We start from the raw sequence: 27,772 nt of genomic DNA, 5'->3' as shown, positions 1-27,772 counted from the left end.
GAAAATGGCCTGTAATGTGTTTATATGCATAATACACTATGTGATCAAAAGTATCCGCGCACCTGGCTAAAAATAACTTACAAGTTCGTGGCGCCCTCCATAGGTAATGCTGGAATTCAATATTGTGCTGGCCCACCCTTACCCCTGATGACAGCTTTCACTCTCGCAGGCATACGTTCAGTCAGATGCTGGAAGGTTTCTTGGGGAATGACGGCCCATTCTTCACGGACTGCTGCACTGAGTAGAGGTATCGATGTCATTCGGTGAGGCCTGGCACGAAATCGGCGTTCAGAAGGATGTTTTGCAGGATTCAAGATGTGACATGTGGGAATACGAGCAATGCCACGGGCAAAAGCGCCTCCTAAACCCCTGGAAAGAAATACTGCGAGGGTAAGAACCAGAAACTCCCTATTGGTGTGACAACGTGGAGAGAGAAGAGATGCAGGAGGAGATTGACTTAAGGGATGAGGACGAGATGTAGGGAGAGGAGGAGATTAGAGGTGGAAGGAGGTGGACAGAGTGGGAAGGAGCAGATGGACAGTGGGGGAAGGAGCATATGGATAGAGACAGGAAAGAAGAAGAGACGGACAGAATGGGAGGAAGAGGGGGCAGAGAGACGGTGGACAAGGAGGTAAACACAGAGAGTGGGAGAGGAAGAAATGGACAGAGAGAGAGGAGACTGATCGAGAAAGGGAAGAGGAGGAGATAGACAGAGGGAGGAGGGAGAAGGAGATGGACAGGGAGAGAGCGAGAAGGACAGAAAGAGGAGAGGAGGAGGTAGAGATATGGAGATGAGGAGATGGAACTTGAAGAGAAGACAGAGGGGGCTACGAGGAGATAGAGGAGGACGAGGAGAGAGAAGAACGGAGGAGAAGGAGCAGAAGGAGACAGGGGGCAGGAGCAGACAGACAGAGAAAGGGGAAGGACAGATGATCACAGAGGGAGGAAGGCGATAAGCAGGAGATGGACAAAGAGAGGAGGTAGAGGAGATGGACTAATAAAAGACAGGAATAAATTTATAAACAGACAATGACTCAGTAATAATATAAAATGTTGAAATGATGAAGAAAATTCTGTCATCATCCTAGTATCTTTCACCTGAGCACAAACAATGGTAAGAATACCAAGGTTCATAACCCTTACGCTGACTCTACTGCCAAAGCATATTGCATCGTAGAGGAATGCATCGGCTCATCGGACGAATGTCTTTTGATGGAATGATTCTCTTTATTATGCAACTGAGTGAGCGTTAGTTTGAATCTTCACAGTAGATTAAAACTGTGTGCCATACCTAGTTTCGAACTCAGAATCTATAGAAGTAGTTGGGACTTACTAGCGGCAGTAAAGCTATGAGACATAACTTTTTAGCTCAGTCGACAAGAGCGCCGTCAGCGAAACACAGGTTTCCGTGGTTTAATTACCTTCGCAATAGTCACGAGCAACTTGTCCCTCGGGATCACCACAGTGAAAACATTGCACTGCATCTTGGCTGTATATGTAGGACAATGAAAAGCTATTATCATAATGTTTTCAAATGAGACTCACGTATCGTTTATGTTTCTCGAAATTAATAAGGTTCACGCAGAAAATACAAAGAAGCTGCAACGCCATGTGTCTGGCGACAAATCCTCCCTAACCGCTTTCGGCGCAGCCCTATCAGAATAAACTGCGGCTGGACGGGTCGCAGGCGTGTTGCATTAGCGGGCGCATTATCATCTGTTTGCCTAATTGGGACAGCAGCCAGTGGCTGGCGCATTATTTGTCCATATTGCGGGCCATCACAGTGGACGTATTACATTACGTCAGCTCGAGCGCTTAATGAAGCCCATTTATAACCACCTGTTGCTGAGGTTGGCAGAGCCGCCCGAACGCTAGCCGTTTAGTCCCCTCGTAGCGGCTTGTTTAAGGCGAGATGGAAAATGGATGCGCAGAAACCAAATCTAAGGGTGGGGGGGGGGGGGGGTGAGAGTTGGGTTTGGGGAAGCAGTTGTGCAAAATATGCGACTGGTCGAGTGATTAATAGAGTCAGATTTCATTTTTAACCCAAAACATTATTCGTCTGGAGAAAGGAGAAAAATCTCCGACTGTTGAAAGAAGTGGCATAAATCTAAATCGGGATACGCGAGCTGTTGTATTCATCAAATATACGTAGCGTCAAACATACATGTTGATTTAACTGTCCCTACCGATAAGTATTATGCAACCCACTATGCCTTTAAAAACCACGCATGAGATTGTCATTTACTTTCGCTCTCTACGTGCAAACTGTTAGTCCTACAGAAGAAATGAAGAGGGTCTTTTTGTAGGAAATTTAATGCAGTTAAATTTCTTACTGGGATTCGTTTTCGCTAGAGACCACCGGTTTCGAGTTATTCAAGAAAAACTCATTTGAATGTCACTTTCGTACGTTGTTCTCGAATAATTCGGAAATTACCGCCTATCGCGAAAACATATCCGAGTACAAAATTTAACTACATTAAATTTACGACAAAAAGGCCCTGTTCATTTTTTCTGTATGACTAATAGTTTGTGCGTAGCGAGTGAGTGAACGTGAATATCCTGCATGTAATATTTGCAGGTGTTGTGGCTTGCATAAAACCTGAAAGTAGGGGCAGCTGATTCGTCCTGCACAAATGTGGCAGGGAGAGAACCCTATAACATCGAGAGTAGTTGCTGTTATAAGGTGGCTTGCTTGCTCTCAGCAACACAGATTAGCAACTATTCTCAATACTTTATTAAAATTTTACAAATACTTAATTTTATTATGAAGATGGTGCTTGGCAGTAGTTCAATGTTCACTTGCACTGGCCTGTCTTTAACTTTGGTCTAGTCTTGAATTCAGTGAACGAAAACTACGATCACTTGTACATTGACCAGTTGGGCTTTTCTCAGCAGTGATTGTAGATGAAGTCTTGGGGCACTGTTGATACTGTGATGGTATTGTCTGAGTGGATCCGTGTGCTGGCTTACATTTGTGTACGGTGCAGGGATACCCACATGGGACTAGTTGTGTAACATAAGATGGAAACATAAATAGCTCTTGCCTTGTGCGTACTCTGCTGGAAGCTAGCACTGACTCAGCTGCACCTGCGTACTTGGCAGATCGGTGCTCTGTCTTCCGTACCTTCGGGGCTCTGGAGGACGCAGCACAGGTGGAGGTGTTTTTTTTTTAATGAAGCACAACATTTCTATTACGCTGGCATACGCCTTCGCCAGCACACCGGCCGGCAATGGGAAACGTTGCATAACAGGCGCTGAACTATGCGCGCCTATGACGAGAGAAGACCAAGACACGCCCACAGGCTTCGCGCCGACAACGCCCCCCTGGGGAACGTACATATAGTCGCCGACCGCGCTGTCTTAATTTCAGTACCTCAGTACGTCGCATCGGGTCCCAATTCGCATTGCACATCAATATTCTGCACTGTGCTCTAGTCTTCCACAGTGATAGTCGTCGCCTTGCATGTCAGCTAGCTGTAAGGGACCGTTAGTACGAGGGCAGTTCAATAAGTAATGCAACATATTTTTTTTCTCGGCCAATTTTGGTTGAAAAAACCGGAAATTTCTTGTGGAATATTTTCAAACATTCCCGCTTCGTCTCGTATAGTTTCATTGACTTCAGACAGGTGGCAGCGCTGTACGGAGCTGTTAAAATGGCGTCTGTAACGGATGTGCGTTGCAAACAACGGGCAGTGATCGAGTTTCTTTTGGCGGAAAACCAGGGCATCTCAGATATTCATAGGCGCTTGCAGAATGTCTACGGTGATCTGGCAGTGGACAAAAGCACGGTGAGTCGTTGGGCAAAGCGTGTGTCATCATCGCCGCAAGGTCAAGCAAGACTGTCTGATCTCCCGCGTGCGGGCCGGCCGTGCACAGCTGTGACTCCTGCAATGGCGGAGCGTGCGAACACACTCGTTCGAGATAATCGACGGATCACCATCAAACAACTCAGTGCTCAACTTGACATCTCTGTTGGTAGTGCTGTCACAATTGTTCACCAGTTGGGATATTCAAAGGTTTGTTCCCGCTGGGTCCCTCGTTGTCTAACCGAACACCATAAAGAGCAAAGGAGAACGATCTGTGCGGAATTGCTTGCTCGTCTTGTGGCTGAGGGTGACAATTTCTTGTCAAAGATTGTTACAGGCGATGGAACACGCCACACCCACTCCCCTACCAAGAAAAAGTTTAAAGCCATACCCTCAGCCGGTAAAGTCATGGTTACAGTCTTCTGGGACGCTGAAGGGGTTATTCTGTTCGATGTCCTTCCCCATGGTCAAACGATCAACTCAGAAATTGATGAAACGACTTCAGCGTGTTCGTAGGCACAAAAATCTGAACGAACTTCTCCTTCTTCATGACAACACAAGACCTCACACAAGTCTTCGCACCCGAGAGGAGCTCACAAAACTTCAGTGGACTGTTCTTCCTCATGCACCCTACAGCCCCGATCTCGCACCGTCGGATTTCCATATGTTTGGCCCAATGAAGGACGCAATCCGTGGGAGGCACTACGCGGATGATGAAGAAGTTATTGATGCAGTACGACGTTGGCTCCGACATCGATCAGTGGAATGGTACCGTGCAGGCATACAGGCCCTCATTTCAAGGTGGCGGAAGGCCGTAGCATTGAATGGAGATTACGTTGAAAAATAGTGTTGTGTAGCTAAAAGATTGGGGAATAACCTGGTGTATTTCAATGCTGAATAAAACAACCCCTGTTTCAGAAAAAAAATGTGTTGCATTACTTATTGAACTGCCCTCGTAGTTAGACATAGTTGTGATATCGACACGGATGGGGTTCAAGAATTAGTACATGTTATTTGATTGCTGTTAACCACAGAACTTCGGATTGGACATCACTGAAGTTAAGTACTCAATTGGTTCCTGTAATATAGCGTATTTTAACCACATGTGCATTTTGTGTTGTAGTGAGAGGAAACCTGCCACCCACCTATCATACTAACCTTTCCTCATCCAGCCAGGAACCACAAAACATCACAAGAGGACACAGTCGTTTCGAGACGACCGCGTCTGATATGTTCGTTTTCAGACAGAATGACAGCATTTCAATTAGGAGACTCTCAAAAGCTGCAAAGTACTTAGAAAAAAAAATCATTTCACTCAGCTATATGACTGTACACTTTGCTATGACCGGTTTTGGTCTTAAAACATAACGGTGAAGAACTGTCATACATCAAGACATCTATCAAACCTGTTTTGGAGTTTTCCAACTGCAATTACGTTTTTTACAGTGGTTTCGATCGTCGCGAATTGTGATCCTCAGATCAATGAGCTGCGCATAAGTAACAAGACATGTCCCCTCCCTGCGCAGAATACGGACTTGGTTATTAAAGTTTGAATCAGAAGAACCAGTTAATCTAAAAAACAGAACTACTATTGGGTCCATAAATGAAAATAATTTATACAGTTAGATATAAACTCTTATACTTGTTGTTGTTGTGGTCTTAAGTGCAAGGACTGGGTTGATGCAGCTCTCCATGCTACTCTATCCTGTGCAAGCTTCTTCATCTCCCGGTACCTACTGCAGCCTACATCCTTCTGAATCTGCTTAGTGTATTCATCTCTTGGTCTCCCTTTACGATTTTTACCCTCCACGCTGCCCTACAATACTAAATTGGTGATCCCCTGATGCCTCAGAACATGTCCTACCAACCGATCTCTTCTTCTAGTCAAGTTGTGCCACAATTTTCTCTTCTCCCCAATTCTATTCAATAGTTCTATTCATTAGGTAGGAGATTGACGCATCTTATCTTCAGCATTCTTCTGTAGCACCATCATTTCGAAAGCTTCTATTCTCTTCTTGTCCAAACTATTTATTGTCCATGTTTCACTTCCATACATGGCTTCACTCCATACAAATACTTTCAGAGACGATTTCCTGACACTTAAATCTATAATGTTAACAAATTTCTCTTATTCAGAAACGCTCACCTTGCCATTGCCAGTCTATATTTGATATCCTCTCTACTTCGACCATTATCAGTTATTTTGCTTCCCAAATAGCAAAACTCATCTACTACTTTAAGTGTCCCATTTCCTAATCTAATTCCCTCAGCAACATCCGACTTAATAACATTCCATTATCCTCGTTTTACTTTTGTTGATGTTCATCTCATATCCTCCTTTCAAGACACTATCCATTTCGTTCAACTGCTCTTCCAGTTCCTTTGCTGTCTCTGACAGAATTACAATGCTATCGGCGAACTTCAAAGTTTTTATTTCTTCTCCATGGATTTTAATTCCTACTCCGAATTTTTCTTTTGTTTCCTTTACTGCTTGCTCAATATACAGATTGGGCAACTCTTCTCCTATGGAATGCAAAGTTATGGTCTTACTCAAGCTGCGACACACTCTACCATATTTTAAAAGATAATTTGAGTCGAACGCAATGTATTTTAATAGATGAAATACGTTGTTGGACAGTTAAATTGCAACACTTTGACGACAGCGTGCAACAAACAGCAAACTGACATAGAGTGAACTACAGGCATCGTTATGCTAATGATTAGAATTTCACCACAGCCACACAGAGAAAATAGCAGTAACACCCCCTGCATTCTGCATAAGGAAATATTATTATGTAGCAAGTTTCTCATTTAGAAATAGCATTGGAATATTGTTTGTTTGTGGAAAGTGTGATATCATAGATCGTACTACCTCTCTGGCATCCCACAGTTGGTAACAGTTACGCAAGCTTCCGTCGGACGCCGATAGTGGTCGTGCGGGATCCAGTGGACCCAATGGAGCACGCCCACCGAGCCACGCCTCCAGTGGTTCTGTTCAACGAGCGCTCTCTGCTGCTACGGTGCAGGATGATCGGCAGAAGCCACATGGTCCACTCACAACAAGGCGTAGGCCCAGTGGGAACTGAGTCGTCATCGACACGCAGCTCAGTTACGAGGGCTTCACCATATGTGCTATTGTTGCTATTGTACTAGCAGAACGTTTTTGATGCCTGTTCATTTGTAAGAGACTTCGTAAGCTTGGAGGAGGCTACAAGCTAAGTAAGTCTTCTCTTTGCCGTATTTACTTCTTTGCTACTGTCTAGCTTTCCTCCGACGACAGCTGCTGCACCACTCTGTAGTCACCTCTCCTGACTGTTGAGTACCAAGTACACTACTGGCCATTAAAATTGCTACACCACGAAGATGACGTGCTACAGACGCGAAATTTAACCGACAGGAAGAAGATGCTATGATATGCAAATGATTAGCTTTTCAGAACATTCACACAAGGTTGGCAACGGTGGCGACACCTACAACGTGCTGACATGAGGAAAGTTTCTAACCGATTTCTCATACACAAACAGCAGTTGACCGGCGTTGCCTGGTGAAAAGTTGTTGTGATGCCTCGTGTAAGGAGGAGAAATGGGTACCATCACGTTTGCGACTTTAATAAGGGTCGGATTGTAGCCTATCGCCATTGTGGTTTATCGTATCGCGACATTGATGCTCGCGTTGGTCGAGATCCAATGAGTGTTAGCATAATATGGAATCGGTGGATGCAGGAGGGTAATACGGAACGCCGTGCTGGATCCCAACCGCCTCGCAACACTAGCAGTCGAGATGACAGGCATCTTATCCGCATGGCTGTAACGGATCGTGCAGCCACGTCTCGATCCCTGAGTCAACAGATGGGGACGTTTGCAAGACAACAACTATCTGCACGAACAGTTCGACGACGTTTGCAGCAGCATGGACTATCAGCTCTGAGACCATGTCTGCGGTTACCCCTTGACGCTGCATCACGGACAGGAGCGCCTGCGACGGTGTTCGCAACGACGAACCTGTGTGCACGAATGGCAAAACGTAATTTTTTTCGGATGAATCCAGGTCTGTTTACAGCATCATCATGGTTGCATCCGTGTATGGCGACATCGCGGTGAACGCACATTGGAAGCGTGTATTCGTCATCGCCATACTGGCGTATCACCTGGCGTGATGGTATGGGGTACCATAGGTTACACGTCTCGGTCACCTCTTGTTCGCATTGACGGCACTTTGAACAGTGGACGTTACATTTGAGATGTGTTACGACCTGTGGCTCTACCCTTCATTCGATCCCTTCGAAACCCTACATTTCAGCAGGATAATGCACGACCGCATGTTGCAGGTCCTATACGGGCCTTTCTGGATACAGAAAATGTTCGACTGCTTCAAAAAAATGGTTCAAATGGCTCTGAGCACTATGGGACTTAACATCTGAGTTCATCAGTCCCCTAGAACTTAGAACTACTTAAACGTAACTAACCTAAAGACATCACACACATCCATGCCCGAGGCAGGATTCGAACTTGCGACCGTAGCGGTCGCGCTGTTCTAGACTGAAGCGCTTAGAACCGCTCGGCCACCACGGCCGGCTAGAAAGGTAGTGTTATGCCTCGTATAACAAGGATAAATAGCATACGCTGGAACTTGACAGCGGCAGGATTGCGGCCCAATAAGACTGTACGTTCCGCAATATTGCTGCTCCCATTGGTTTAAATCCCCCAATGGATTCTATAGTATCAGGAGGGCAATACTCAACACGATGCAAGATTACAGTCGCTTAGCCCGCCAGATCAGTGCATTAGAGGACAGTCAAACTGTTCCCTTGGTCATCCGGGATCATACAGTGACGTCAAGTGTTTTGCGTCAGGAAATGGGAAATCTGCGGCAAGACTGTTATCCACAAGGACAGTGTGACGCAGTCTGGAGCTCCATGGTCAGTCAGCACGGCGACCATTGTTGCTACTCCTTTGACGCACCTACGTCTAGAAGTCACCAAACGGTGGGTGGCGGAGAGCACATATGGAGTCACTAATTGATCCCCCCTTCGCCGACCCAAGAGGCCGAGCTGTTCTAGGCGCTACAGTCTGGAACCAGGCGACCGCTACGGTCGCAGGTTCGAATACTGCCTCGCGCATGGATGTTTGTGATGTCCTTAGGTTAGTTAGGTTTAAGTAGTTCTAAGTTCTAGGGGACTGATGACCTCAGAAGTTAAGTCCCATAGTGCTCAGAGCCATTGAACCATTTTTGATCCCCCCTTCTCTGTTCCAATCGCAAATGGAACGTGGGAAGAATGATTGTCCATAAGCCTCTATATTAGTTCCGCTTTCTCCAATTTTCTCGACGTGGCCATCTCGCGAGATGTAGAAGAGGAAGTAATATGTTGTCCGACTTCCCGGAAAGCGCCCTTTAGAAATTTTAACAGCAAACCTCTCCGTGATACACATCGCACCTCTCTTGTTACGTCTACGATCGGAGTTTGTTGAGATCTCTGTGACGCTCTCGCGCCGACTAAATGACGCCGCGACTAAACGCGCCACTTTATGTGAGTCCTACGGCAACACAGGAAACAGGAGTGGCACCACGTCACTTTTTCAGTCGCTTCCCGGTTGTGTACACCATGGGCGTCCACGTGTGCAGGTTCCAATGAGAACGAATGTTGCCAAATTGCATTCGTCGTCATACGGGCCCAGATGGTACGGGATGCCACTAGGTACGCAATACAATCACCTCTGATTCGTAAAGCTGGTAATTTGGACAGCACCTGTAAAATTTCTGATATTTTAAGGCCGATGGCTGTTCCTATCTTAACTTTCAGCGAGCTACCGTAAGACCGATTGTTCTGTAAGACCAATCGTTCTGTCGTGACCTATTCTGGCACAGAGGGAGTTCGAGTGTTACGCTTGCCGGTACGTTATCCAAATATTTCTCCCACTGAAAATACCTTGTCACAGGCTGCCGAAACACTGCAACTCCACCAGTCGCCAGACAGTACATTGACAAAGTATTAGTGATTCTCCAACAGAAAGAGGTTCCTACTCAATGGTCTGAAGATGACCACAGTAGTGGTGGAAACCGGTCACCTTGATAAATAAATCGTGATCAAGACTGTTTTTAATAGTAAATATTTACAAAGTATTAAATTGAGGCACCATGGAATGATGTACTCGAATCTTCATCTTTTAAACCCTGTGTAGCTGTCAGAGACTGCAGCTCTGTGTACAAAATTTCTCACTCTGTACACTGCAAAATCAATAAATTCAACCATCCATTCTGCATACTGTGCAGTACACGAAACAAAAATAAAAGTTCATTATATGCTATGCCTTCTGGTGCTGCAATTCCAATGGCCAGAGGTGGTGTGCAAGCCTATTATCAGTTGCAACTTTTAATGCAATAAAATAAATTTAGGAAATGGTAGCAAAAATTGTGCAGATAAGAACCAAGAATAAGTGTTGAAGTCTCGATTTCGAAATGAAATTTTTCGAAGGAGGTAAGGGTTACGCCAATGTAGATTGTACAATAAATGGCACAGTCCAAGAAGAAAAGAAGACATTTGCCATTAAAGTCACACAGGTTGTTTGTCTATAGTAGGTACAAACTAAAGGGGAAAGTAGAGCACAATGAAACAAGCTAATGATCCTGAAAAACAGTTCTAGAAGCAAATGGTTCCTCCGATATAACGAATTACGACTGAGTACATAACCACCTCATAACACAGTCCCCGACGATCCAAATTGCAGATATATGTACTTGAGGACGAACACATTGCAACAAGAGGTCCACCTGATGAAATTTCATGTGGAAGAAGGCTTTAGTAAATGTCCTCAACGATACCCGTACACGCTTAAAAACCCAGTCGTATTCTGAATAGACTGACAACCATTCGCAAAGCGTTCTCGGAGTTCATCGTCAGTATCAGCTGGGCTGTAATACACTAAAAAATTAAAATAGCCCTTCACAAAAAATCCAGGGTTTTAAGTCAGGGCACCTGGAAGGACGTGGTACTGGCGAGCGACTAACGAAACATTATTTACCAGTGTTTAGGTATCCGGGATGATGATCAAATCAAACGATGGCAGTTTATTACTTCGTAATTTACGTCTCACTTGCGGTGTTTCGAAATAATGGTAGTCTTCGACATTTAACAATGTTGTAAAATTGGCAAGAGTGCTCTTGTGTATACGTCGCATAGGGGAAACCATTGCTTTACGGACCTATGCTTATTAAGATTATTTGCTTGTGTCATTGTCGTCTACTGGTCCCTTTCGTTTGTACATGTAACAGTCAAACACCCCGTATGAAAATACCGGATTTATATTCGAGAGATGCTGAGATCCAGATAGTGTTCGATTCACATTTTCTGTGTTTCCCTAAACTAGTCCTTTTCATGACTAGTTCCATCATTGTCGTTGAAGCTATGTCTGACTGTTGTGAAACTGGCGAGGTTGCCAGTTTTGTGCCTAAGCGACTGCATCTGATCGGCTGAATTACGCCACTGCGGAAATGACGCGTACTTGGGCGGCGCCCTCAAAGTGTGTATACAATGTTTACGCACTCCATCCAGCGGCGCTGCCAGACCTTTTACTAGCCATCAGGCGATAGCCTTGCTCTTTCCTCTTTCTTTATCAAGGGCACACTTCCATTCATTACATTGTGCACAACCAGTGCACATATCGAAGTTCTTATTGCACAGTCTAATTGCCACTCCGTTTATGCACTTAGCAATGTATGGATGCGTGCATTTGATAAAGAAAGAGCAATTCACGTAACTTACCGACCGATGCGAGTGATGGTTCTGCTCGCGATGCTCTGCAGAATCCACAAACAGTAAGTAATGCAACTTTTTTTCTGAAAGCAGGTTGTTTTTATTCAGGATTCCAATACACCATATAATGTCCCGCTCTTATGGCTTCAAAACCATATTTCTCAACATAATCTCCGTTCAATGCGGCGGCTTCACACCACCTTATTGCGAGGTCGCGTACGTCCGCCAGATCTCTGCTGCGTACCTACGATCATACGGGGATTATGAAAAAAAAAGCCTACTGATGCGAGTCTATGCTGTAATTGTCATAAATTACTAACCTACCTTATCGAGATACTATCATCTTCATCTATCATGCGGCATTTTTGCACTAATGCTTGCAATTCACTGACGCAATTGAAATATGACGCCTGTTCTAATTTTTGCAGCAGGGAATGGAAGTCGCCGGCTATGATGTACGAACCCTGAAGGAGGGAGATAGATTTCGTAATTCCCGATGTGAAGGGATCTCGCCTCTCGTGTTTAGAGTTGCCTCCAGAGAGCGCGCAAACTTTACAAATTTAATGCCCAGACTCGTAAAGGTGGTGTCTCGTTCGAAGTCCAGCAAAGCCATGGGTGTGCCTTGAAATCCCTGTCTTACAGAACGGCTCTTGCCGCATCATACCTCAGCACTTCCATTGGTCGAGTCGGAGCCAACGTCTTACTGCATCAATAACCTGCCCATCATCCACACGCTCCTCGTAGTGCAGTGCATCCTTCATTGGTCCAAACAGATGGATATGGGAAGGTGCGAGGTACAGGCTGTAAAGTGGATGAGGAAGAACAGTCCAATGGAATTTTGTATGCTTCTCTCGGCTGCTAGGGTTTACGTGAGGCCTTGCAGTGTCATGGAGAAGTTCGTTTGCATCACCTCGAATGAGAGTGCCCGCACATTCCAACGTCGCAAGAGTAACATGTGTGTGCGGCCGGCCGGAACGCGGGAGATGGGAGACGTTTGCGTAACCTTGTTGCGATGATGACAAATGCTTCGCGCAACGACTCACCGTGCTTTTGTTCATTGCCAGTTCTCCGTAGACAGACTGCAAGCGCCCACGAATATCTGCGATGCTCTTGTTATCCGCCAAAAGAAAATGACAGCTCTCTGCTTATAATGCACATCCGTTACAGACGTCATTTTGAAGGCTACGTACAGCCACCTGTTTGAACTTCATGAAACTATAGGGGCTGAAGAGGGAACATTCCACGAATGGCACAACAACCTCTAAATTTTTTTCAGCGAATAATAGCCCAGAGGAAAAGTCGTGCATTATTTATTGAATGCCTCTCATATGTCGCCTAAGTACGCACCATTACCGTGACATAAAAAAAATGGTTCAAATGGCTCTGAGCACTATGGGACTTAACATCTGTGGTCATCAGTCCCCTAGAACTTAGAACTACTTCAACCTAACTGACCTAAGGACATCACACCTCCTGTCCCTCACGCGGATCCTGTACGACCTGATTCCTTTCCCCCATCTGCTCCTATTCCTAGAACATATCCGCATACTCTACACCTCCCACTGCCTTGATCCCCGTCATCCCCTGGTTGCTCCTCTCAACCCCTGCCTTCACTGTTGTGTCCCCCCTACCCTCCATCTCTACACCATACATCTCCTTTCCCAAGGTGGCCTCCACCAATTCCCCCTCCCGGATGATGCCCTCTCTCCCTTCATTTATCCCTCCTATCAACTCTGATCCTCATCTCCCCCTCCTTTCCTCTGTCCTTCTCCTAGGCTTCCTCTCCCCCCTTCCATCCCAGCCTCCCCTGTTCCCCCAGCCTCCGAGTCATTTTGCGTTTGCATCCTCTGCCTTTCCCCACTCTCTGTCGCGTCAGCTCTCACCCCCCCCCCCCCCCCCCCCCACCTTATGGGTCCTTGTCCGTCATCGGCTCCTTCCCCCTCTCCCCACCACTTCGTTTTTTTTCTCTCCTTCCCCCACTTTCCTTTCCCATCATCTGTCCAGATTCCCCCCCGCCGTCTGTCTTCGACTGTGGTATGTCATATTTGTGCAAACTTTTTCGTGCAGTGTTCAAGTGAGTCTTCAGTGTTGTGCTTCTTTCCAAAGCGTCGCGAACGGAAATCATGCTGTCGTTGGATGTGAATTTCTTATCTCTTGCGAACAGAAACCAGACTGTAGCCATGTTTTTTAATTGTCTGTCTATTATTTTTCTGCTTCCTGTATATTTTATTAGCATCATCAACCCTTTGTTTTATCTTTTAAGTTCCACAATTTTCCGCCATTTTTACCATTTAAGTCATCGATTTTATCGCCAGCTTTTATTATTTATTCTCTTCATCTTTTTAAAAGAAATTTCTGTAGGCTGAAGAGCGGCGTACTAAGCTGCTGCCAGCCCGCAATGGTGGAGGTAGCCAACGAAAGCATGGGATAGTATCAGAATCTGATGCGGCAAATTAACCGAGAACTTTATATCTAAGGATCCTGTCGCGAAAGACTTCGTAGACACTCTAAGTGAATGACTCGACTAATTGCTTCATCAATGACAATTAGGTCAAGGCTTCCCTCTGTCTCGTTCGTCTCCAGCTGGTGCTCCTTATATCAAGACCTCGACATGCCTACTGCACCCGAGGTGGTCGCCTGTATGAACTCATATTCCAGCAGCTTAATCACCCTCAACCGAGTTCCACGCTGCCACTCCACAGGGCCTGCGGTCAGGTGTGAGATTTAATACAGGTGCACGTAACACGATCCGATATTGGGAACTATGTTGCCAACCACGCGACGAAAAATCTTTCGATATCTAGTTTCTAACCGGCTAAACATCATTGAGCTGTGTGGGAGGAGTTAGCGGAGTCAGAAACGCACGGCGTCACAACAGCTGTTCACTTCTGGTGCAAAATCTGTGCGATATTGTTGTTAACGATATCTGAAGATCTGTCTTATGCATATCTTCAGGGGTTCTGCGACAGTTGCAACGGAAGAAATTGTAGTGATACGTAGAAGGAGCTCGTTTTCTAATTTAATGGTAATTTGTTGACAGATCGTTAGTATAATCTCAAGAAAACTTTTAGTTACATGACGTGTATAATGAAGGTTATATTTCATAGTGGCCCGCGCGGGGTAGCCACGTGGTCTAGGGCGTCTCGTCACGGTCCGCGCGGCTTTCCCCGCCGGAGGTTCGATTCCTCCCTCACGCATGGGTGTGTGTGTGCCGTCCTTTGTATAAGTTTAAGTTAGATTACGTAGTGAGTACGCTTAGGGACCGCTGACCTAAGCAGTTTGGTCCCATAAGATCTTGCCACAAATTTCCAAAAAATTTCATTGTATTATTGACATACGAGGGGCGTTCTCTGAAAGTAGGTTTGTTTACTCAGAATTCCAATACACCACGTTATTCCCCATTCTTACGGCTACAAAACCCTACTTTTCAACATAATCTCCGTCCAATGCCACTGCCTTACGGCACCTTACTGCAATGGCCTGTATGTCCACCTGGTATCACTCTACTCGTTGCCGCCGTCCGCGGTGGCCGAGCGGTTCTAGGCGCTTCAGTCCGGAACCGCGCGACTGCTACGGTCGCAGGTTCGAATCCTGCCTCGGGCATGGATTTATGTGATGTCCTTAGGTTAGTTAGGTTTAAGTAGTTCTAAGTTCTAGGGGACTGATGACCTCAGATGTTAAGTCCCATAGTGCTCAGAGCCATTTGAACCATCTACTCGTTGCCGTCGGAGCCCATGTATTGCTGCATCAATAACATCCCCAACATCTACGTACTGATTATCTCGGAGTGGATTCTTGATTGGGCCATACAGGTGGAAGTGGGAAGGCGAGAGATCTGGGCTGTAGGGTAGATCAGAAAGAAAAGTCCAGTGAAGATTTGGGAGATGCTCTCGGGTGCGCCGACTTGTGTGAGGCCTTGCACTGTCATGGAGAAGGAGAATTTCGTTTGCGTCACCTCGAACGAGACTATCCGCACGTTGCACCACCGCAGGGGTCACAGTTGTGTGCGACCATCTGGCATGAGGGAGTTCGCACATGTCTGCGCGACTTGTTGCTATGATGAGAGACGCCTCACCAGATGACTCACCGCACTTTAGTTCGCTGCTAAATCTCCGTTGACATTCAGCAAGTACTTATGAATACCTACGACTCAGCAAGCACTTATGAATACCAACGACGCTCTCGTTATTCGTCAAAAGAAAACAAATAACAGCTCTCTGCTTGGAACGCACCTTCGTTACAGACGCCAATTTGAAGGTTACATACAGCTCCGCTTTCAATCGGAACTTCTTGAACTATAGAGGCTGAAGCGAAAATTCACCGTTGTCCCACAACAAATCCCGCATTTTTTCAACCGAAACTGGCCGAGAAAAAAATGTGTTGCATTACTAATTGAACACCCCTCGTAAGCACTTTGAGGGCGCCCACCAAATCAGATCACATCACTTGGGGATAAAAGTAGAAGCCTCGCCAGTTCCAAGTCCGACGTAGCCCCTGGAAAAGGATGGTGAAGGTAGTCTTGAAAGGTTTAGATTTCATTCGAATGTGACGCGTCAAGTTTACCAAGAACCTTTTATCAAGGACGCCGTCGCGAAAGAGTTCGTAGACACTAAGTGATTGACTGGCCCATTGCTTCACCAATCATAATTCGGTCGAACTCTTCTCCCTGTGTCGCTGGTCCCCAGCTCGTGCGCCTCACGCCAGTACTTCGGGGTACCTGCTGGACCTGAGGTGGCCGCCCACTCCGTAGGGCCTGTGGGCAAGTGTGAGATTTAATACAGGTGGGCGTAATATGACCCTGTATTCAGAAACTATCTTGCCAGTAGCGCTACGGAAAACCTCTCTTCGATATGGGGTTTCGAACCGGATAAGCACCGCAAGGCTATGTAGGAGTAGTTAGCGGATTCAGAAACGCATAACGGCGGTCTACCTATAGTACTGAATCTTCAGGACATTGTTGTTACGATCTTCATTTCGAAGCTTCGTATGATGCAGCTCTTCATGAGTTCTGTGATAGTTGTAACGGAAGAATCTGTAGCGGCATGTAGAAGAAACTTGTTTTCAAATTTAATGGTAGTTTGTTGATAGATCGATGGTATAATTTCATAAAAGTGTTTAGATAATCGACGTTTGTGATGACGGTTACTTTTATTGTCTTATTAGCATATAATAGTTAGCGCCACCAGGACTGTGAGCCTAAGGTAGTTGAGAAGGTATTAGGCTGACCTTAGACTGGAGCTAGTGTGAGAATATTAGCATAATCGTATCGGAATTATAAACCTGATCCAGCTGAATAAGACTATAGAGTCGATACCATTCTGTCACCTCACTCTGTATCTACATACAAGTATATCTTCATAAACAATCTGCATTTGAGAATAAAAGGCATTTTATAGAGCTCACAGGGTATCTACTGTATAGCATACAAGATAAGGCCGCTGAGAAAAGTCACCACTGATACGTACAGTGTGTCGCTGGAGGAACGATCAATATTCAGTATTCATGGATATGGTAGGAATGATCATTAGAAGTAAACAAGTCTCGCAAACATCAGCGCTGAAATGTATACCTGTAGAGCTATGAGCACTTCTTCCACTTAGATACGGTGAAACATATCTCTTCCACTGGAAGATCTTTGCTTTCCATATTTCGGGAGGAGGTACTTATATCGGCTAACAAACTCAGGCTTTACAATGCACTCCTTGAAGAGCTATGCGCATTTGTTCAGTAGAAGAGATGTGTTTCACAATAACGAAGATGAACAAGTGCTCATAGCTCGCGAGGCATGTACATTAGACTCCATGTTTACTAGACTTTTTCTTGTTTTGGTCCATACTAACACTTCTCAAAATATGGAAAACAAAGAGCTTGCAGTGGAAGAGATGTCGAAGACGAAGAAGTGCTCGTAGCTTTTAAGGTATGTGTTTTAGAGCCCTTGTTTACTAGACTTCGTTTTGTTTCGAATGACCGTTCATGTCCTGAATATTGGCTACTCCTCCTGGGAGACCCTGTAATAAATGGAGACGTGGTTTTCGCAAATTTTCTGACGTATATGAGTGATTTTTAGGTTCCATAGGTGCTTATTAATGACAGTGACTTCCGTTTATATGGAACATCGGAGAATCGCTGTGCAGAGAACTACGGACTATGGGTGTAGGTAACATTGGAAGTTCAAACAAAGTTCGCAGAACGCAAGTTCGAACAACAGTTTTTCCACAGACAGGCGATAGTTTTTTAATTCGTTCTACTGTTGCGTAACATGTAACTGTTTGGCTCAGTTGATCAAAGCTCTTGAATGCAACGTGTAGCGTTTAAATGTTTGTTTTGTTTTTGAATTACTGTGCTTTCAATTGAGAAACGTATTTTTCTTGTTGGACATGTGTTTAGACAAGGCAATAAAAACACAGATTTACTACACGTGGCATTTGCTGAAAACTACCCGGAAACAGGTGTACCTCATTATAATGTTTGTCGACTTGCCGAGAAACTTCGAGAGATAGGCTCTTTGTTACATGCTGAACGAAATAGACGGTTATGTAAACTAAACTTCCCTCAATGATTTTAGAAACTTCAGTAGAATATTATCTGTCCCTTCTACCTTATTTGATTTTAAGCCTTCCAAAATTCATCTAAATTCTGATTCTAATAATGGATCCCCTATCTCTTCTATATCGACTCCTGTTTCTTCTTCTACTACGTCATCATCAGTAAAGTCCTCCCCCTCATAGAGGACTTCAACATACTCCTTCCAACTATCCGCTCTCTCATCGGCGTTTAACATTGCACTCTTAACGTTACCACCCTTGTCTCTAATTTCACCGAAGGCTGTTTGACCTTTCTATATGCTGGGTTAGTACTTGCAACAGTCATTTCTGCTTCGATTTCTTCACATTTCTCATACAGCCATTTCGCCTTTGCTTCCCTGCACTTCCTATTTATTTCATTCTTAAGTGACTTGTAGGCCTGTATTCCTGAATTTCCCGAACATTTTTCTACTTGCGTCTTTCATCGATCAGTTGGAGTGTTTTTTCTGTTACCCGTGGTTTCCTCAAAGTTATCCTCTTTGTACATATGTTTTCATTCCGTCTTCTGTGACTGCTGTTTTTAGAGATGTCCATTCCTCTTCAACTGAACTGCTGGCTGAGCTATTCCCTATTGCAGTGTCTTTAGCCTTAGTGAACTTTGAGCGTATCTTCTGATTCCTTAGTACTTCCGTATCCCACTTCATTGGCTATAGATTTTGCCTGACTACTCTCTTAAGCTTCAGTCTACACTTCATCACTACTAAATAGTGATCTAAATCTAGATCTAATCCAACATCTGAGCCGGGCGGTGTGGCCGAGCGGTTCTAGGCGCTTCAGTCTGGAACAGCGCGACCGCTACGGTTGCAGGTTTGAATCCTGCCTTGGGGATGGATGTGTGTGATGTCCTTAGGTTAGTTAGGTTTAAGTAGTTCTAAGTTCTAGGGAACTGATGACCTCAGATGTTAAGTCCCATAGTGCTCAGAGCCATTTGAACCAACATCTGATTTCGGAATCTCTGTCTGACCATGATATAATGTAACTGAAATCTTCCCGTATCTCCCTGCCTTTTCCAAGTACACCACCTCGTCTTGAACGGAGTATTGGCTATTAGTAGCTGAAATTTATTGGAGACCTCAATTAGTCTTTCTCCTCTGCTTTTCCGTGTATCAAAACCATATTCTCCCGTAATCCTCTCTTCTACTCCTTCCCCTAAAACAGCATTCCAATCCCCATGACTATTAGATTTTCATCTCCCTTTACGTACTGAATTAGCCGTTCAGTATCCTTATATACTTTCTCTATCTCTTCATCTTCGGCATGCGACGTCGGTATGTATACCTGGACCATCATTGTCAGTGTTGGTTTGTTGTCAGTTATGAACTGCTCACAGTAACTCACTCTCCGTTCTACCTTCCTATTCACAACGATACCTACTCCCGTAATACCATTTTCTGCTGCTGCCGATATTATCCTGTACTCATCTGATCGGAAAAACCTTGTCTTCTTTCCATTTCACTTCACTAACCCCAACTATATCTAAATTGAGACTTAAAATTTCCCTTTTCAGATTTCCTAGCTCCTCTACCACATCCAAATTTCTGAAATTTCACGCCTCGATTCGCAGAACGTTATCCTTTCGTTTGCTGTTCAGTCCTCTCCTCACGGTCACCTCCCTGTTGGAAGTCCCCTCCTAGACATCCGAATGGGCGACTAGTCAGGAATCTTTTGCCAATGGAGAGATCATCATGACACTTCTTCAAATACAGGCCACATGTCCTGTGGATAAACACTGTGTTTCCTCAATGCTGTCATTTCGACTGCCTTCTGCATTCTCGTGCCATTGGTCATTCTTGTTCTTCTGCCTTTAGGGGCTGTTCCCCATACCTCTCCTCCACCCGCTTTGACAAATCCGTTGGCTGAGTGAGGGTGCCTTCTTATGCTGGAAGCGTTGGGCCGCCATTGGTTCAAATGGTTCAAATTGCTCTGAGCACTATGGAACTTAACATCTGAGGTCATCAGTCGCCTTGGACTTAGAACTACTTAAACCTAACTAACCTAAGGACATCACACACATCCATGTCCGAGGCAGGTCGTGCGGTTCCAGACTGAAGCGCCTAGAACCGCTCGGCCACAGCGGCCGGATGCCGCCATTGATGATGATTTTGATTCAGAATTAAAGAGGTGGTGGGGATCCATCCGGGACAGAGGCCGTTTTGATTAGTTACCAAAGACGCTACCTCTAGACGACATACGCTATGATTATTGTTGTCTCAAACATAATTACTTTTCCCGGCCCTGAGTGTCCGTGCGGTTCTATGCGCTACAGTCTGGAACCGCGAGACCGCTACGGTTGCAGGTTCGAATCCTGCCTCGGGCATTGATGTGTGTTATGTCCTTAGGTTAGTTAGGTTTAAGTAGTTCTAAGTTCCAGGGGACTGATGACCTCAGAAGTTGAGTCCCATAGTGCTCAGAGCCATTTGAACCATAATTACTTTTGTACAGAACCCTTAGAGCGCGATTCCTACTCCAACTTCTCCGGTTTATTTGTTATGTTGTAGCTCTCATTTATCATAATGATGTGTTATATTTTAGATGCTTTTGAGAATGGGCCGAGCCCGAAAACTATTAGCATAAGTAACCTGAAATACAGGATGGCGGAATAACGTCCATTCTCATCTCCGAATGACATCTAGGAAAACAGCGAATTTGCTTCGGTTTTTTTTATGCAAGTTACGGGTGAAGCATTGTTTACAAACAATGGTGAAATCAATCTTCGCACACTGGCTGAGAGAAGTGGACAAACGACGACTTTGGTCTGTCGATCTGTGGTGTAGTCAAGAATCCTATAACTGGTCTCTGTTTTATTCATGAGGCTCTAAACGGCCGCAAGTATTCGCACATCTTAACAGCTGCTGCAGTTAATGGAAGACATTGGACATGAGCAGTTCATGTGGTACCAAAGTGACGAAGGTGATGATAACGGTTTGATTTGTGGTGGGCTCAACGACGTGGTTATCAACGCCCGTGCAGATTCTGAATCATTTCATAGTTTAGTCTCGTCCTTTTCTCGAATGATGATGAACTAATGAAGACAACATAAATACTAAGTCGCCGGGAATCGAACCTGGGACTCCGTGATCCAAACGCAGCAACGGTAACCACTAGATCACAAGTTGCGGACACCAACGTAACAAATATCCCGCCCATTCCATAAGGATAACGGCAGACTTGATGGAGATCGTTGAATCAGTCGTTTGATAAACACAAAACGGTTGCACGGCTCACCAGATTTAACAACTGTTGTCTCTTTTTCTGCGCGGAAAACTACATCAATAAATTGTAATGGAATTCATCACTAGCTCAACGTTCGCTGCATATACACTCCTGGAAATTGAAATAAGAACACCGTGAATTCATTGTCCCAGGAAGGGGAAACTTTATTGACACATTCCTGCGGTCAGATACGTCACATGATCACACTGACAGAACCACAGGCACATAGACACAGGCAACAGAGCATGCACAATGTCGGCACTAGTACAGTGTATATCCACCTTTCGCAGCAATGCAGACTGCTATTCTCCCATGGAGACGATCGTAGAGATGCTGGATGTAGTCCTGTGGAACGGCTTGCCATGCCATTTCCACCTGGCGCCTCAGTTGGACCAGCGTTCGTGCTGGACGTGCAGACCGCGTGAGACGACGCTTCATCCAGTCCCAAACATGCTCAATGGGGGACAGATCCGGAGATCTTGCTGGCCAGGGTAGTTGACTTACACCTTCTGGAGCACGTCGGGTGGCACGGGATACATGCGGACGTGCATTGTCCTGTTGGAACAGCAAGTTCCCTTGCTGGTCTAGGAATGGTAGAACGATGGGTTCGATGACGGTTTGGATGTACCGTGCACTATTCAGTGTCCCCTCGACGATCACCAGTGGTGTACGGCCAGTGTAGGAGATCGTTCCCCACACCATGATGCCGGGTGTTGGCCCTGTGTGCCTCGGTCGTATGCAGTCCTGATTGTGGCGCTCACCTGCACGGCGCCAAACACGCATACGACCATCATTGGCACCAAGGCAGAAGCGACTCTCATCGCTGAAGACGACACGTCTCCATTCGCCCCTCCATTCACGCCTGTCGCGACACCACTGGAGGCGGGCTGCACGATGTTGGGGCGTGAGCGGAAGACGGCCTAACGGTGTGCGGGACCGTAGCCCAGCTTCATGGAGACGGTACCAGTGTTCCCTAATTTGCTGGGAAGTGGCGGTGCGGTCCCCTACGGCACTGCGTAGGATCCTACGGTCTTGGCGTGCATCCGTGCGTCGCTGCGGTCCGGTAGTTGAAGTCGTATGTTAGCGGGAACTTGCTGTATTGTGTGTATGAAGTCGAACTGAGTTCCTGTCGTTTTCGTGTGTTGAAATTGTGCTGTGTCAGATTGAAGAGAATTAAATGTTCTATGTTCCTGTGACAAACAATTAAGCGTGCATATTTTGAACAAAAAATCCTGAATCTCTTCCTGCACGCAGAAGAATTCTTTACATAGTGAACAGCAACAAAGACGACGAAATATATGGAATGAAGCCAATATGTTGAGTAATGAAAATCACTAAATTAATTTTTGTAATAATCTCTGTTTCATGAATGATTCGACCTGTGCTCGTATTTGTTCTCAGCAGCAGAAAACATTACGCAAAAACATGCAAAGAAGTTGTCTGCGAGATCTGTAATCAACTAAAATTAAGTATTGTAGGTAGGAGTACACAATTTGAAGGTCCACGAAGTAGCATCAGCTACTTCCAAAGACAAGAAATGTCGTATAACTCGATCCTGTGGTGCGATATGACCAGATAAAATTCAACGTGCTGCACTGTCCATCTTGGATCACTTTATAGCATAGTTAATATTTGGAGCATTTGACGCGACAGTCAAAATAATAAGGAACTGGACCGCACTTGGTCACGTGTTTGCTTACAAGTGGAACAACGGGACCAACTTTTGTTGGCTCTCTTCTCCTGAAGATGGGACGGCCGTTTGTAGCTTCGTTTTCTAGTTTCTATTGGATCAACTTCCACATATGATATGCCGTTGAAGTAGTTCGATTAAAAAATCGGTGCTAAAATTCGTCAGGTGTGAACGGCAAAAATTACATCTCCAATACAGAAAATTCACGTCAATGTCCACGAAATGTAGCGAAAACCTTACGATAAGTTTGCTAGTTCTTGATACAGAAAGCTGATCCAGAAAGAAAGTATAATTTCGGTCTTAAAAACGGTTAGGATTTTTATATTTGTATATTATTATAGAAAAATGTACGTACCCTAAACTACCCTTCGACGTGATCACCATGCGGATTAAGGCAAATGGTTCAAATGGCTCTGAGCACTATGGGACTTAACCTCTGAGGTCATCAGTCCCCTACAACTTAGAACTACTTAAACCCAACTAACCTAAGGACATCACACACATCCATGCCCGAGGCGGGATTCGAACCTGCGACCGTAGCGGTCGCGCGGTTCCAGACTGTAGCGCCTAGAACCGCTCGGCCGTCCAGGCCAGCATGTGTCAAATCTTGGCACTAATTGCAACATGCCTGCTTTGGAAAATTCGGCCGCCTGCGACGTGCACCGGTTTTTGTACGTTTACCTTGCTATCACCGTCACTTGCAAACTGCTGGCCGGCAAGAAATTTCTTGAGATGAGAAAACCGAAGTTAAGCGGTGTTGGGCTGGGCTTGCACTTGGATGGGTGACCATTCGGTCTGTCAAGTGCTGTTGGCAAGTGGGGTGCACTCGGTCCTTGTGGGGCAAACCAAGAAGCTACGTGAACGAAAAGTAGCGGCTCCGGTCTCGTAAACTGACATTCAGCAGGGAGAGCGGTGTGCTGACCACATGCTCCTTATATCCGCCTCCAGTGACGACTGTGGGCTGAGGAAACAGCGGCTGGTCGGTACCGTTGGGCCTTCATGGTCTGCTAGGGTAGAGTTTAGCTTTAGTTTTATCTAATATCGGTATAAACCCGGCCAGGCGATAGCAGTGACACCTGGCGACGAAAACTGCTAGTGAGACACATGCACGGTGCATGCAGCACCATACTTTCACTTACAGCGTTCTCTTCTTGTCATCCATCTGACGATAAATTTCACAAGGTGCAACATTTCTCATATTCAGCTGCGTAACAGCTCTTATTTCACAGCCGATGTATTGTTTTAAACATGATAATCTACAAACAGTGACTTCAGACGTTAACGAAATGAAACAAAATGGCTAGGCTACTTTGCTCTTGAGCTGAGGGATGTAACTACGCATTTGCGACGATTATACAGCCAGATGCACGGAAGATGTGCACAAACGGTTATTACTTTTATTACACTCTGAATCAGCTATGTATTTGGGTTTAACGTTTCTTAGCTGCCTTCCCAGGTTTATTGTCGCTTCTCCTCATTCCATTACATATTTGCTGGTATCGGCGGAACATTTGGTTCTGACTGTTTGCTGAACGGAATTACAAGATATTGGAAACTTTGTGGAGTCTGTCCTCATGAGATTTTTCAGCTTTTCTGTTACACTCTCCTGCGAAACAAGTAAGCCTGTGGTCATTTGTGCTACGATTCTTTGAACACTCCCAATGTGCCCTATATGTGGGATTCGGTAGAGATGAATTCTTTGAGTACTGCCAGAGTGGCCTATAAATACGATCCAGTAGAGATCCTATATCAAGTCTTCTTTGTGTATACTCAACTTAGAATTTACCAGTTGATATAAACTAACAACGTAGGGCATTTGACCTGATAAGCAATTGATTTTTGACTGAAATACAACTAGGAGATATCTGTACATATTAGGGAGGGGGAGAAAAGTCTTTGACTCAAAGCTGGAAAGCTGTTCTGAACCAGAACGTGTTGCCGTCGACCGAACAATCACGAGTAAAATCTGACTGGTATTTCATGGTAACATATCGACTTTAACAGACGTCTCGTTTTATAACTATTGTTTTCTTCAAAAGTATTTCCCAGTTGCGAGATGTACTGTGCTATAATTCCTTTGACGCAATTCCAGCGTAATTCCGATGGGTCCGAAGCCATCCCCTCTCCTAATTGCAGTAGAGAGCGGTATTTACACAAATGGACACACAATCAGCGCACACAGAAGAGATTAATCGTAGGAAAAGCTAATACATTAAGCTCAGGGAAGCGAAATAAGCCTTTCTATTGTGGATCACTGCGCAAATGAATGGATCGAGGTTGATGTGTTCGCACGCAACGGACGGATCTTATGCGCAATTAAATAAATACCCCGGGACCACTGTGGATAAATTACTACGGGAAATTCTAAAGCTGTTGTCCTATTCACACGCACATACACACACACACACACACACACACACACACAAACACACACACACACATACACGCAGGATATGTAGTGTTCGCAATCAACGATCGACCTTTATGCAAATATACCTCTTATGAGAAAATTGCAACGATTTCAAAAAAAGCTAAAAATTGAAAAATTTGTGAGGAAACTGACAGCAAAAAAATGAGCCATTGTGTCTTGTTGCTCATGCAAACAAGGAGAATGAAAAAGGTTACTGGAAATAGAGTACAAGCTGTAGTAATGAGATGTTGGTGAAGAAAGTTGTTCAAGTTCTTTTTAAAGAAACTATTCTGGCATGGATGTAGAGAAAAAATGGAAGATCTGAACTCGATGGCTGGCTAATGACGACTCCACTTCCTCCCTAATACAAGGTGAATAACTGACAGTTTTCGACATATCGGTAGTTTGATTGATTTTTTTTATTTTTTTACTTGTTCGCTAAATAACTGCAGGAGTAAGATCTGCTAGGTACTTCACAAAAAACCTGTAGGGTTCGAGTGTGAGCACTGCTGAATCGTGTGTATTCCATACCAGGATGGACTAACAGGAGGACGTCCAGTGTAAACTACGAAGAACAGCGTGCCTGACTGATAGAGAGTGTAATGGAAACGCTGAAAAAGTTTGAGTGACAGACATTCGAAGAAAGATGCAGTATATCTCTCTAGAACCTTCTATGAGTTCTTATTGGAACACATTACCTGATCGAAAGGACCTGGACACATATCAGTGGACATTAATATGGATCGTGACCATCCTTCACCTTTGTGACGACTTGATCTCTGATGGGGACTCTTTCAATAAGGAGTCTGAATGTCTGTGGTGGAATGGGAGCCCATTCTTCCTCAAGAACTGTACCTCGAGGACTGTACCTCAAGCTTCAGGTGGATTTATTTAAATTAATGTGAGACAGATGAGTTTTACGTACGATTTTGTAGGCAACTTGTGGTACTGTCGAGCAGCCAAAGGCAGAAAATGTAATTGTTTAGGTAGAATGAACGTTGCAATCAAAAGCAAAGTGATTGCTGTTTTTAAACTTATTGATAGATTAAAAAAGTGTGTCAAGTGCCTCATCGGCACATAGCTTTAATCTACCAAGGAATTTCATGACTGGTACAGTTATTCAGTATACGAATGTGTGATGTCTCTTCTTTCGAACATGTTCGAAAGAACAGACAGGACGCAGAATCCGCAATTGTGAAACATTACAGGTAAAATTGAACGAGATCACTGCTGTCAGATGCAGCGAGACGGTACGCGGAATCAGCGGCGACGAGTGACAATGCGTATCGGACCGGGATTCAAACCCGGAGTCTCCTGCTTAATAGGCAGGTGCGTTGACCACTGCGCCATCCGAGACACAGGGTTATCGCAACTGCGTAGATTGTCTCGGCACGCATCACAACCGATCCACATCCCCACCGAACGCCACCTATCTGCAGTCCATTGACTCCATGTTCGCTACACTGAGATTCACTCGTCGCCGCTGATTCAGCATAATTTTCCTTTGCAGCTGATGGTGGTGATCCCCTTCAATCTTACATGTACAGTTATTCATATTCTGCTTATAAGCATGCCGCTCCTTTTGAGACAGTACCTGAGTGTTCATGTAGTATTATGATCCTGATTTTTATCCTGAAATATACCCCCAAATCCTGAATATGACCCATTAAAAATGCAATAGGACTGCAGAGTTAACGTTTCGGAGACAGTGATACTCGTGAAAAGTGCAATGAAAGAAGGTGTTACTCGGAAGTACAACAACTGCGTTTTGAAGTAGACCATTGCAAATCTCGTACTATACTGCCTCGTAGGGCCTTGAAATTTGGCCGCATAGCGTCAATTTGTGCATGACAAAATGTGTCTGACGTAAAAATGGAGCACTTGTATGTGGAAGCAATAATTTACGATGAAGCTGTTGTGACTTGGCAAGACAGCCAAGCCACTATGAGGTAGCCGAAAGGCACGCGTTTAAGCTCACGCAGGCTGGCGTGAGGTCTGGAACAGTTAAAGGAGTTGAGTCTAGTAAAAAAAGTACGTAGCTTCTGGAATACTTAACTTTAATCCATAATTGGTAAACATCTGTCTGACGGTACATGCATCGCAAGATAAATAGCAAATGATAATGGCGCCTTGCTAGGTCGTAGCAAATGACGTAGCTGAAGGCTATGCTAACTATCGTCTCGGCAAATGAGAGCGTAATTTGTCAGTGAACCATCGCTAGCAAAGTCGGCTGTACAACTGGGGCGAGTGCTAGGAAGTCTCTCTAGACCTGCCGTGTGGCGGCGCTCGGTCTGCAATCACTGATAGTGGCGACACGCG

General features: G+C 45.0%; 1 protein-coding gene and 1 non-coding gene across 2 annotated transcripts in view; both read right to left on the bottom strand.

The window, feature by feature from the left end:
* Positions 1 to 27,772, bottom strand: part of LOC126457246 (uncharacterized) — a 188,622-nt gene that overhangs the window by 92,963 nt on the left and 67,887 nt on the right. The gene's annotated exons all lie outside the window — the stretch shown is intronic.
* On the bottom strand, positions 26,737 to 26,809 carry Trnan-auu (transfer RNA asparagine (anticodon AUU)). Its single transcript has one exon. It is a non-coding gene; the product is annotated as a tRNA-Asn (tRNA).

The sequence above is a fragment of the Schistocerca serialis genome, chromosome 1 (genome assembly GCF_023864345.2).
Source record: "Schistocerca serialis cubense isolate TAMUIC-IGC-003099 chromosome 1, iqSchSeri2.2, whole genome shotgun sequence".
NCBI classification, from domain to species: Eukaryota; Metazoa; Arthropoda; class Insecta; order Orthoptera; family Acrididae; genus Schistocerca; species Schistocerca serialis.
Note: the sequence above shows the minus strand (reverse complement) of the source record. Positions and strands in the feature narration are given on the sequence as shown.